The 13,920-nt window shown below is 38.8% G+C and overlaps 1 protein-coding gene across 1 annotated transcript in view; it reads right to left on the reverse strand.

Annotated features, from left to right (window-relative positions):
- The window catches only part of tspan9a (tetraspanin 9a), a 207,372-nt gene extending 205,481 nt beyond the window's left edge, over positions 1–1,891 (reverse strand). The window contains exon 1 of the mRNA XM_034141848.1: positions 1,690–1,891. The gene's annotated coding sequence lies outside the window, so the exon portion shown is untranslated. The remainder of the gene's footprint in view (positions 1–1,689) is intronic.
- Between the last annotated feature and the right edge of the window lie 12,029 nt (positions 1,892–13,920).

Consider the following 13,920-nt stretch of genomic DNA (forward strand, 5'->3'; position numbering starts at 1 on the left):
TCGGCGATCTTTTCTACTTCATGCTATCTGCACAAATGGTTGACATTAAACATTAAAACGACCAGGCAGTTCAGAGAGAATCAAAGGAAGGCAGGCAGGCAGCTTTGCATGACATTCTTCAGGACGTGTTTCATTGTGGTGATAGTCAATCGTTTGTTGACAAGACAGTAGTGACGGCCATCTTGGTGACGTGTGTGGTTGACCAGAGATGTAGTTCATTGAGCGTTTCACACAAACAAATGTGTTACTTCACAGTTTTACGACACATTTTTTTTTTTTTGACTTGCAAAATTATCTTTTAAATTGACAAACATCATATGTGTAATTCGTGGCACAATTCAAACGGGATCGAAAGATAATCTTTCTCTCTCCATTGACTTCAATGCATAACTTTTCCGAAATAAGGTCCCATGGGACTCAACCGGAAGGGGAGGGACTTCGCCACTCTATAAGGAAGTGGCAGATTTTCTCCGGTTGTGTATTTTCAAATTCTAGCGATCTCGAGCCGGTTTCTCAAACTTACCTACCCTACCTTTAAGTATAACAGACTTAGTTCATAAATATAAATAAGAAGTCAGTAAGTAAATAATAATAATAGTAAACATTCGTAAACACTTGAATATCAGGTAATCTGATGTCTTTATGATGCCTTAAATTTTGTCACTCTTGAAGCTCACATTCAGAGCTTCTCGGCATGTGACAACTCGTGATTCCCCGTCAAAAATAAGTAGCCTTTGGTCATAAAATAACAGTAATGGTAATATTATATTCTTAACAGGAGTTCATACAATTATTTTAAAACCACTTAACACTCAAAAGTCACTTTTAAAGGCACTCAATAAAAACTTAAAGTATAGGAATATTAAGGTAATGTTCTCCCACAAGGTCATAACAAACTGGTTGCCACAGTCTAATTGGCCTACACATTGTAAGGACATTATGTTGTGGTTGATTCATTTCTCATTCATGTGGATGCAACCAGTGTTAGGGGGTAGGGAACTACATGTCAATTAATCAGTTTAACTACATTCAGCTTGCTGGTTATACATTTAATTTGCATAGAGATAGTAATTTACTTATTAATTTACCTCTTTACGTAAAATGTGTGTAGTTTAATAACCAAACTACCAACAGTTTAGGCTGTAAAAGGAGAGGATGTTGTTGTTCTATTGCTTATCCACTGTAATGGAAGCCCCATTAACCAGAACCCCTTTTTAAATATAATTAATGTTAATTAATGTTTCTTTTTTTGTGACATTTCATTTGTTGTGGTTATTTATGACCTATACACAATTGGGAATTTTTGGAAATAAACTAAATTGAGTGGACTTTTTTTGGATGGCAGGTAGTTGTTATTTGAAGTAAATGAACAATTACATGTTTGATTTTTAAATGAGGTTGAACAACTTTTTTAGTAACTCTAGTTAACCTCACCCAAATGATTTAGCTTTGCTCTGCGTCTCATTCTTTTAGTGTTAATTAGCTTGCAAAACTATGCTTTAAAATAGCTGTTGTTTGCAACATGTTGTTGCTGGGACAGCTCATTGCGAGCTTCTATCGCTGGATATTTCACAGAGAAAAGTTAGACGCCACACGACACTACGATGCCACTAGGCTACGTGACGCTGAATGTTACAGACAAACCAACACTGCTGTCAAAAAACAAACTCAAAGGAAACACTCTCTTACCTTGAACTGTGAAGTGGCAGCAACCTGTCACACGACTGGGAATGCAGAGCAAACTGGCACAGGGAAATCACTGCCCACGCGACTTCAGACCAAACTTTCCAGTCGGAACTATTTAATGTATTATTCCGCTTCTGTCCTGCCAAAAACTTCGGGATAACTGCGCCCTTTTACCCAAAAAGTCCGACCCCTCTTCCTGACAACTTTCGGTACCCGCTGTGTCTCTGTTTGATGATGACTTGGGAACAGATTTGTCTGGTTGGTGGAGGAGGAACTGAAGTTTGAGGAAGAAGAAATGGGGCTGTTAGTGACTCCTACAGGCGTGTCACAGCTCTGAGCTTTGTTTGAGAAGTAGGCTACTGAGGCTAGGGAGCTCATAAAAACCTGAAACCAGTTTGATTTATTGAAATTAGTCTCAGAGGTAGAACCATATTATATTCATTTGGCCGTTGTGAAGAAAGTGTTGACAGCTGACCAGAGAAACTATGCATATTAAGAGCAATATCATTTCCTTAAATAGCCTCTAATTTATGAATTAGGAATACATGAAGTTTTAAAAAGCATCGTTTTGTAAGCTACCAATAACTTCACTCTGGGAGAAGATGAACTAAAGCCAAGTAACTCTAAATGTAGTTTTTGTAGTTTTTAAATCACTATGCCATTATGAATTACCAGCAAGCTACTGCCAAATGTAATTAAACCACTAGTTAAATGTAGCTTGCAACGCAACGCCACACATTTTATTTGGGTGAAAACTGTGAATGTTTAATTATATCAATCTTAAAATGAAAGCCAGAGTCTGACTTAATTGCTTCATGAATCAACACAACAGCATCCAGGGAACGAGACCATACAGTGTTCATATTTCCAAATCACAAACATGCATGGTGTTTAACCAGCCATCGGGCTTCCCTTCTGCCGTGTGTGTAATTAGCAGATTACAATGAATAAAGAGAATTAAATAAAAAGAAAATTAAAAAGCATCACAGCCAACAAATGCTTTAACCTGTTTATTTTGGAACAACGACTGCTGGAGGGAAGAAACTGCACAAAAACACACTGTGCAAAATGATTTTGGTGTCGGAAAAAGCAACAAGTTCACAAAGCTGCAGGATTGATATGTAGTGAGTTTGTAGGTGAATGTTTGCATGCATTTTCATGTGTCTATTGGAACAGTTACGGAGTTGTAATAATCAGAAGAACAGAAGCAGGAAAAAAGTGCTTCTGCTTTTGGGCGCTCTTCAACAATAATTTGACTTGTAATGAAGTTGATTTTTTCACTAGGTGAAAGGCATTTGTATGGGTGGGAACATTTTAAGTCATCATGAGTGTGTGGATTTCCCCTGCTGTCATGTTTACACTTTTACTAACAGTGTTACTGAGACAAATTTAAAAGACATAATCATTAAAGTGATCATGCTGGTCTACTGATGGATTGGATCATTTGGAGCAGAAAGCAGACCATGTGTGTTTAAACTGTATGTAATGACAAAAACGCTCTTCTCTTTCCCATCTGTGTCCAGTAGCAATACTATAATGTTAGAGCAGTAGTGCATTTAATGCTTATCCAAAACAGCTAAGTGGCCAGTTTAATATTCAAGAGACATGTCAGAGTGGAATTGTTTCATGTCAATCTAAGAAAAAAATGTGTACATCACAAAATGTCAAACTATTTATTTCTGTTTTGTTTAATATGTGGCTTTTCTCAGAGGATGCAATATAGATTAATTGCTATAAATATATTTGGCATTCCCCTGTCAGTATTTTTAGAGCATTGTTTTTGTTGGTGTCCTCTGACTCAAAAATAGAAATGATAACAGATTTGTTCCCCTATTTATTTATTCTCTCCCACTGCCATTGACATTCTAATGAACCATTGCAGCCAAACATTCCCAGCCAGGGTTTGGTCAGGAATCCTTCTGAGTCAGGAATGACAATATTGCACTCACTTCCTATAGTGAGTGGGGGGCTGTTCTATGAAGGTCACGTGTCTCACACATCTATCAAAGCAAAAAGACATCAACAACTTCGCAAGCTGTACATCTTGATTCAACTACTAATTTGCATCGCAGCAGGGACCATATTATGACTCTAATTTGTCCCTCCTCTCAGCAGCAGTAATGTGTATGTGAGAGCAGTCCAGGTGCAGCATGCTGGGCTAATGACCTGATAGCCAGCATGGGAAGCATCTGGAAGAGAGCCAGACCTGCACTAACCACAGTACCTGCATGCCTTTGATAATCACTGAAGCCTGTCATGCAATTCCCTTCCCGAAAAAAAAGATGGATGCAACGTAAAGCAAGCTGGGAAAGAATGTGATGTGTGTTTTGCTCAGATTATGATTTCTGGTAAGTGTATTCATCACATTAATAAAAGTACCATATTGCAATTTCACAAATGTGTACCCTAGCGTCATTAAATGTAAGGTGTGGAGTATTAGTCAGGTGGAGAAACACTTTGAACAACAGGGAAAGCATTCATTATGATCTTATCGTAAGTGCTTGGTTTTATACTCAATTAAGAGAGCAATTATCTCTAACATGTCTTATTGTAGCAAGACTATCTGCAGAATCAAGGCAAACATATGCTTATGTTGAAGGTAAGGGTTACATTTAACTAAGTATAATTACCAAAGTACATTAACTTATATACTGTGTGCCTTTGCTTTGGTGTAAACACATTTAAAAACCCTTGGTTAAGCTGGAAAATGCCAAACTTTGATATTTTTTGGAGATCATATGAAGAGATGGAGTTTTACAGATTTGTGGTTTTCACAGGACAGCGACACTTCATGATCTTATACAATATGAAACATTGCTGAGTAAATTATCTAACCGTATATAAAGTAGCTTAAATAAGCATATACCTAACTCTAACCCTTACATCTACACTAGTAAAATGCAACCAACACATTAATGAAGCAGTTATATTAATACGGAAACTTTGTTAAACACTGACAGAGACTATTACCATGGATACTTAGAATACATTTTGGTGATAAAACTTACATACTTTTAAGAAAGAATTTGACCAGCAGTGAAGTGATTCACAGTGCAGTAGTGTTACTTTTTCAAATGAAATATAAACAATTTCAAGCTACAGTTCCAGACATGTTGCACCAATTATATTATTGTTGTATGAGAATATACAGTACAGTTGTCCATACAAATCTCCACAAGTTATGTCTTGCAGGTATGATATGTGTTTTGCAAAGCTGTCCACTTTCGTTCCTTTGTCTTCATCCCTTACTGTACATCTCTGATATGTTAGTGGCCTACAGATAACAGTTAATCTTCAGATGACGAGAGACATAGTGACTCATTTTTACAAAGACATTTTAATGATCTTAATCAGACCCAATTAGGAATAGCTCATTAATTTAAAGTGCAATCAGGGTGTGTTTGTTGTTGTAGCTGCTGGTCCCACTGTGCGGACTGCTGGCTGGCACAGGTGTAAGATGTTCCCCCCCCCCCCCCCCCCCCCCCCGCTTTGTCAGGGCACAGACAAGAGGGCGACCTTGAACAAACTGAACCTAGACACTTGAGTTTAATCTTTTTTAATCACGCTTTACTTACATAATAATGCCAGATCATTAGTCTTTTTGCTGTTTAAGGGACCGCGGGTGCATTCTATTGGGCTGAAAAGCATTAGATGTTTGTGAATTATAGCTGTGAAGGTAGTAGATTAATGATGTGTGTGCCTGAGGTACTGAAGAACTGGATCCCTTGATTGTTTTTTTTTAAAGGTCAGATAAGAAATGTGTCATGATTCCAGAATAGCGAGCAGTGAACTAGAGTAAAGGCAGTGGTGGAAGTGATCAGAACTTAAGTAAAAGTAGCAATACATGTAAAAAGTGAATTTTTGAAGAACAATTCAGTTATGTGCGTAGCATGAAGAATAATATATGTAATGTTATTGGATTAGATTATAATTGTTGATGCATTAATGTGTTCATTACTCTTATGTGGCAGCTGGTAAAGCTTGAGCTAAATTAAACTCCTAGCAAAACCCACGCAGCTAGACCAAGCAGCAACCTCCGATATTCAAAATAAAACTATGATTTCTTGAATGGCCAATTGAGGCTGGTCTAAACGTGAGCAATTGACAAATTTACAGTCTGCTATAACAGCATTTTTAGTCTCTTAGGCTATTTTCCATGGCCACTTTGAGCGATATGTGGGTGCCGTCACAAGACATTCGTTTCTCTGATCTGAATGATCTTCTGTGTCATCTGGGCCCACCTTAGCTCGACCGACTGTCCACCGACCGACCACTAACTGTCCACCGACGGCCCAATGACCGTCCAACGACCGACCAATGACCGTCCAACAACCGCCCAAAAACCTTCCAACAACCGTCCACCTCTCTGCTTATTCTTGCATTAGTAAGGCTGAGTTTGAAATGCAAAACCACATTGAGAACACTTCAAATGTTCATAAAGTTTAAGAGCAGAACAAGAGATGTTGTCTTTGTTATTCCATAGATTATTCTTCCTTGCTAAAACATTAATATACAATTACAGTTTCGTTACACAATCGAGTGCTAGTAGCTTCTAATGTAGCATTGAGCTGCTAGCGTCAAACAGAGACCAAAAGCGTGCTACAGTCTTTTACATTTATGATGATATGATATTGAATCAATTGACAACAAATTTGTTTTTCACAAATGCATCAGTACTCACCAAGACCAAAAAATTGATTCGTAAAATTAGCAAACTTTACTATTTGAAAGTAAAATAGTATTACCAACCTCCGTAAACGTATCACACATTTTCCAAAGTTCTTTGGCATGACAGTGTGATACTGCATAAAGGATCAAAGTAGCAGTGAAACCTTGTTATTAATTATTCACCGAGCCTTGCGCTACTGTTGCACCTCAGCTGTCTAAACCAATGCCCTTCAAACAACCCTTGTGGATTCACAGCTCAGTATCATGCCCCTCAAACAGCAGAGCTGAACAAGAAAAGCTCCCCCAAGCCCTCACAAATGCCGTGCAAATCAATGGGTCAATGGTCAATCACCTCCTTCAGCACTGAAGATCTCCAGCAGTGACCAATAGGAGATGGATAGAGAAACACAGCTGGGCTCAGGACATATTTAGTTTCCAACGCAGTTTGTGTTAACAAGCATCCCAGCTGTGTCATTGTCTGAGGAATGAACTCTGGAGCAAATAATACGAGATAAAACTGGCTGTGCAGATCTCACACTGAGCAATATAAAATGTAAATTCATAATAATAGAAGAGATGGGTTTTCTTTCATTCTCTTTTATCCTGCAAAAAGCTTGGTTTCCTCTGTGTCCATATGTCAAAGCGCTCGCCTCTCTGGGAGTGTCCAGGGCTTTCCCCTCAGTAGTTAAACCTTCACACTGACTCTTGATTGCAGGGTGGAAAAGGGTTTTCGTTTTATGACTCAAGATCTCAACAGGGAACTCGCCATGGCAGCTCATATAATATCCTAAATAGCTTTAGTCATATTGGATTACATGCTGCATTTTGCTGGATTTAACATGCAGCAGTTAGGGAACAACGAGGCTCTATATGCTTGTAGTTGACAATCCCCGTGTGTAATGTACATTTTAAAAGCTATTACAGTAACACACATCATTCATCATGGTCACAAATTAACCCTGAAGCAAGTGACAATTGTGACTCTTTATAAATCTCTGGGCTTTAAAACATGTGTAGTTGACATCCAGCAAACCAATGATTTTAATACAGGCAGTCAAATCAAGTAAATCAGTATGTAAGTATATCCAAAGCAAACAGTCTGTCCAAACTATGACACCAGTCAGAATCACTATACTTCCTTTATTTTTCAGCAGTAATGGGCAGCCAAGAAGCTCAGCTGAGAGGTCAAAGAATGGGACACACTGCTGACACACTTGTTACCAGCCGAATGATTGAACAAAAAGGATTTCTGCAGCTGCTCCCTCTGCTATTGACCAGTTGTATCCGCTGTTCCTCATCGCACCGGCCACCTGCTCTGATCCTGCATGAGGATGCCAACATGGAGCCGGACAGACTGAAAGTAAAAAATGTAATACTGGCAGCAGCCCAAGATTGACAGCAGTTTGTTTTCAGTATTCATGGTCATTTACATATATGAAGAAAAGAAAAGCAGAATCAATCAATCCGTGCCAATGTCAAAAGTAGTGCATGTTACCCCAATTGCAATAAATGGTGTCATTTTAGTGACCACGATGAGAGTTTTCTCTGATCTTTACTATGTTGAACTGGCCTGACCACACCTTTACCATAGTTTCATTTCCATTGCCACTTTATTTCCAGGCATTAGCCATACCATGCTACAGGATCATACAATATTATGTTTGCTTACAGACGCTTTTTCACACGCCTCTGCAACTTAGCATCTGTATGTAAAGCACCGGCTTTCAACTAAGCCCAATGCAAAAACATCCATGGGAATATAAGATGCCCAGAGGAACTACAGCTGCACCACGTACTTAACTTCATATCTCACTAAAGTTATGCAACAATCATACTCCTTTCAACATTATGTTTTCCTTAACCTTACCGATAGTTTTGTTTCCTAAGCCTAAGTAAAGCCTTGGGTTAACCACCACATTAAAAAAGGGGTCCTGACAAAGCGGCTGCATTGAACAAACTGGAAGTGGTTGAGGCACTGCAGTTCTAAATCTATGTTTTACACCTTTATTGCATTTCACAGATTCATGATAGTCTGAAAAAAGTGATTAAGGATATGAATTCAGTTTGAATGGGTTAAACTGACACTTTGAGATAATATACATTATTGTAATATTGAAGTTATTTTTACCGTTACAGTTTGTCTTGATGCATTGATTGAATATTTAGTGGTTTGACATATCAGATTTGTATGTTTAAGTAATGTCTGTGGTTGAAGAATGTTACTTAATGTAAAATATGTATAGGCATGATGATTAACACATGATGGATATCCTTTAATGCGCTGTCAGGTATGCAGCCAAATAAACAGAATGTGTGTGCTTTGGACAGCTACTAATCTCCTCCACTTTAAACCCAAACTGTACTTCTCTAAAAATAGTGCAAAATCAATTTTAGGCTGAATAAAAGTAATATTCAAAGGTTTCATAAGGGATACTAGGCTTTTCCCCTAAGAGAAGGAGCCATAAAGCCATCATCAAACACCTGCAAGAGTGAGGTGGAGTGCTTACTTTGTATTACAGTCATTCTCTGCACGCTATCATATGGAAAGACACCGCTCTGCACACTGCAGTAACAGAGTTCATACCTTTGTGATGGCCTGTTTTGAAATATATGACCTTCTGAAGGGGTCACAGAACAGTCATGGCTTTTCGTTCTGCTTATTCCTGAGGTGATACCAAAGCAGCGTGTGTTTCATGGGTTGTTGGCACACCAAAACCCAGCAGAGTGAAACTGATTGGCTGTGATTGAGACAAGAGAGAGGGAAAGACAGCATCTCAAGACATTTCTCAACAATAGCCTGGTGAATGAAGTGCAAAAGAAAGAATCTACCGTTAATGTAATCACACTTTAGACATTGAGCAAGTCTCCAGGACTCCTGCTGTGAATATCAATATCAATATCAATACAGCTCCACATTCCAATTTATGAAAAATGGCAATCCCAGATTCCTGTTTTAGCATTTAGTACTTGATAGTATAAAACAGCTGGCACAAGTTGTTACCCTTTGGATTTTCATGAAAATAAACCCAATTTTTGATCTCGAGTTTTTTATCCATTTCATTCCTTATTTAGAATTTGAGTTATATGGTACTGAAGAGATATAAACACAGGTTGATTGAAAACAAATAAACACACCACAGTCCACCAACTGCCAGCCCGCAATTAAACTAACATCCACCCTGCCATCTTTGTGCGGTTAGAGCTGAGATAGTGAGACCATGTGAAGATGCACTGAGAAGTATAATCACACTGCGTCATCCACATCAATCATCACACTGTTTCTGTAGTACAACAGAGGACTTGGCAAGCTGTGTGGGTACGTGACCTCCCTGAGGATGTTACCTTTAAATGGTTTCTGTAGCCTTGGGGATACAGTCCTTTGACACACTGTGTCCATGTGTAAAATGGGTGTAATAAAAGTGCAGTAACAGTGTAATATGGATGTTGTAAAAGTGTAAAATGGGTATGATAACTGAGTAATATGGGTGTTATACTGTATGATTATATTGTAATAGTGCTGTTTTAATGTATGATTTGGCTGTAATAACTGTGTAACATGGGTGTAAAAGTTGTGTAATATGGTGTAAATGGTCTGTAATAGGGGTGTTTTAATGCATAATATGGGTGTAATAACACTGTAATACGGGTGTAATGTAGAAATTACCAATCAATTAATGTTACATCATATTTTTGATTGAAAGGTTAACTAAGCCGATCTTCTGTCTGATCACAGAGAATCATTCAAATGTTAATTACCCAAAGGACTGAGATTAAGTGTGTTCTTAATCCTGCACTTTTTAAACTTTTAAAAGGGACAAAGTGAAAGGTGAACGAGGTTGAGTCTGCTGGATCGCAAGGTTCCTTAAGCCTCTAAGTTTCTCTATCCACCTCTACTGAAATATTTCCACATATTTTCTGAAGAACACGCCAGGAATAACATGTAAAATCTGATCTCTGTCACAGTACAGTGAAAGCCAGCGTTCTTTGTAAAATGAGGTGGGTGTGTGTCCGGGGAGACTTTTTATGGCGTGAAAGCTTGCACATTGCAGTTACTATGGGAACTGGGACTTGTGGTTATTCCAGTGGCGCTCTAATTAGTTGTAAAGAAAGAGAAACTATAGAGGGGAAAGAAACAGCAGTGAGCACATGCACAGGAGAAGTAAGCAGGGTGGTGCATATGTGTTCATGTGTTAGAGCAATTATGGTGCAAGGTCAGGTTGAAGGGTGAAACTGCCTTTCCCACCAGGGGGCTAATTAGGAGTCATGACGGATTGCTGGTTACATGGCACTGTTCATTTGCAGCGTTCTCATGACTCACCTGATCATCTCAGCTCTGTCTCCTTTCTTAAATGCCTGCAAACAGGATAATCTACCCACAGGGAAAACTGAGAATGACAGGAGAGTTTATGCACATCATGCATCTGAATTCAACATCTGTCCATTGCTGTAATGAGGGAAATTATATATTTTACTCATGGAGCGATTGTAAAAATATGCCCTGAAATGCTGCAGTGCCAGCAAATTAGACTAAAAACATTGACCAGACACTTCAACTCACATCATAATTATAATATAATATTCCAGAAATGCTCAGAGGCAGAATTTTGACTCTCAAGATAGACATTATCACAAAACAGCCCTCTCTTTGAGGCTGCAAATCAACAAATAATGAAAATACTCAAATCTAAAGAGCTTTAGCAAGGGTCCCTGGCGGCTGATATCATCAAAGTGTGTCCCTCTGCCTGTCTGTTTGTGAGGCCCCCTATGACGCGTGTCTGAGTGTGCATGATAAGTAGCATCTGAAATCCGGCCATCTGGATCACGGGTGTACCTTGGCAGCCATGCTCCACTAATCACCCTCTGTAAACATACAGTAGTGTATACGTAAGCCGTGATGAGTCTTTTGCTACAGCCCGAGGATGGCAGTGTACATTCTCCTTGTCTTTTGATACAGATGGCATGGCTAGATAATACGTTGTCAGAGCTCCCCGAGGGGCCTCCTCTGTTTAGATGAAGGTCTCTCAAACCCATGTACCACAGCCATAAAACTCCACAGTGCAAAATCAGTGATGTCCTGAGCCTTTTTTAGGAAACAATTACGTAATATGTGACAACCAATCATCCGCTCTGAACTTCTGCCTTCACTTTTTCATACTGCAGAACCCCCGGTGCACACACAGCCTCCTAATAGCATTATAATGGTGGCTATACATAACATAGTGACTGGCAAAATACACTGCGATGACCTAAAGAGATATTGATTTAGTGTAAAATATAAGGAATGTGGCCTGCTAAACCCAACATCTTCTTAATTTAATGAGAAATAACAGAATCATTTTTTAGCTTTACGTCAAGGGATTGGGAGAGCTGCAGGTCATGAGTCTGATCTCATTCACAAACTGTGGCAGTGTGATCACAGTTACTATGCAGCCTGTCTGGGTGGTATGGGCGGACAGCTTATGCACTCTTTAGATCAGGCCATGTTTATTCTGATGCAAAAGTCAGCACTGAAGCCACTAGCATGCAATCTATGAAGCCCTTTGTCGTCTCCAACTGAGAAAATTGATGTTAAATAAAGGCTACTCCTTTTTCAGGGTCGTTGCTAAAAGGCATAAATGATTTTGGAATTGGGACCAAGCAACATGTAATTGCGCTTTTTGGGTTTTTTGTGTATTCTGAGCAAGCGTTACAGCAATTCAGGAAAACTACAACCTTTCACAGTTCATGCAAAGTAGAGCTGCCAGATTTCTTCTGAAAGAAATACGGGACAGAGGGTGGAGGTGCTTTCTAGTTTCAATACAAAGCAGGTGTGAAATGGTTTACATAATAGTCTGAATCCTGCTTTATGAAAGCTGACAGATGTATGCAGTGAAGAACAACTTCATAGTAGATCATACATCATACATATTTAAGTCCAGAAATCAATCAATTTGGTCATTTTAAAATATGTTGTTCTTGGTGACATACAGTAGATGCAGGGCTCATGATGAGCTGCTGTTGATGGTGTGTTAACCACTAACACAGTTGCTGGGCCGGAATTACAACATTGGACACCATTTAATTCAATAAAAACGTTTTAAAGAGGAACAATATTACTACCCAAGCTAACAAGCTTGTGGCCATTAAGCAAGGTCGATTTTAAGCTCAGCTCAAATTTCAACACTACTTAAGTGTTAAGCTGCATTTGTGTGGAACAGCTCCACAGAAAATGGTCGCAGCATTATCGCCTGAAATCACAGCTGACTGCAGGAGAGAGAAGAACAATGTAAAAGTATGACTGCAGAAAGATGATTGGCTGCTGGAGATTGTGGTACAATTTAAATGGTTAAAAGTGGACGTCCAAAATGAGTTGATAATATGCAGCTGAGGAGTGAATGAATGTACAGTTTTCCTGACTAAACTTGTGCTTTAGCTTAATTTAATAATCTAATATAAGAGGTTAAACTCAAGTGGATGGTGCAAAACAACTACGTCCTCACATTGATTGACTTCTCCCTCGAAGGATTCCATTCCATTCCACTGAATCTTCTGCAAGATGTTGCTGTTTTACATGGTAGTGAAGGCAAGTTGTTAGACCTTTCCGACATAAACAGGGATAGTATATTTTTAACTTGAACAAAGTATGAGCTGTTTAATGAGCCTGAGGTCAATTCAAACTAAAATACCACCATAGCCTTGCCTCTTCATTAGCAGTGTTTGCACTGCCAAGACAACAAAACAATGAATACTTCGGAACGACCAAGAACTATGTCAAAGTTCCTTTAATTCCTCGGGCTGTCTCGTCTTAATAACAAGAGCATTTGTAAGATGTTTAATTATTACTGACTCCCTCTTTATATAGGGCAGAGGTGATATTATTTATAGAACACTTTTTCTTTTTAAACTTGGCTAAAGCACAATCATAGGTGAAAGTGCCCCGCTTCTGTTGCGTGTCTGAACAATCAGGAAATGGGACTGGAGCAGGTTAAATACAGTTAGCAGGAGCAGCACGCCTTCAGTCGGTGAAGTCGGGGTGGGCTTCAACAGTGGCCAATCCAATCTTCTCCTCACACCCCATCTAAAAATAGTCCAGCTCCACAAAACTGTCAGTTTGTTATCAAACAAACTGACAGTTTTGTAATGGCTTGGCAGCAAAGTGCAAAATACATTTGGCAAGCATGGATGATGTCTCTTTGAAGTTAAATAACAGTTTCAGGCTGCAATGAAATCCCTGTCACCATGTTTCCTGTGTTAATGCGTAAAGATTGTTTTTTATGCAGTTAGACCACAAATACAATTCAAGTATTTGTAGCACACTGAAATGTGTTTCCGTTATTTTTGTCTGAGCCTTTTACATAATAATCTCCAGTAATCCTGTTTTTTAATTATCCAGAGAGATGTGTTTGCTGCTCTCATTGAATTCTGCCACTTACTGTATGCTCTGGTTGTTTTAAAAAAGTTAACTTGGAAGTGCATAACATTTCAAAAGGATCTAAAATTGAGCAAAGGTGGTCTACGAAAATGCATAATTGCCTTCATATTCTAAATATTGACACATTGCTCAATGCAAACCTTGTTGCTAATGTG

The sequence above is a fragment of the Trematomus bernacchii genome, unplaced genomic scaffold (genome assembly GCF_902827165.1).
Source record: "Trematomus bernacchii unplaced genomic scaffold, fTreBer1.1, whole genome shotgun sequence".
NCBI lineage: Eukaryota > Metazoa > Chordata > Actinopteri > Perciformes > Nototheniidae > Trematomus > Trematomus bernacchii.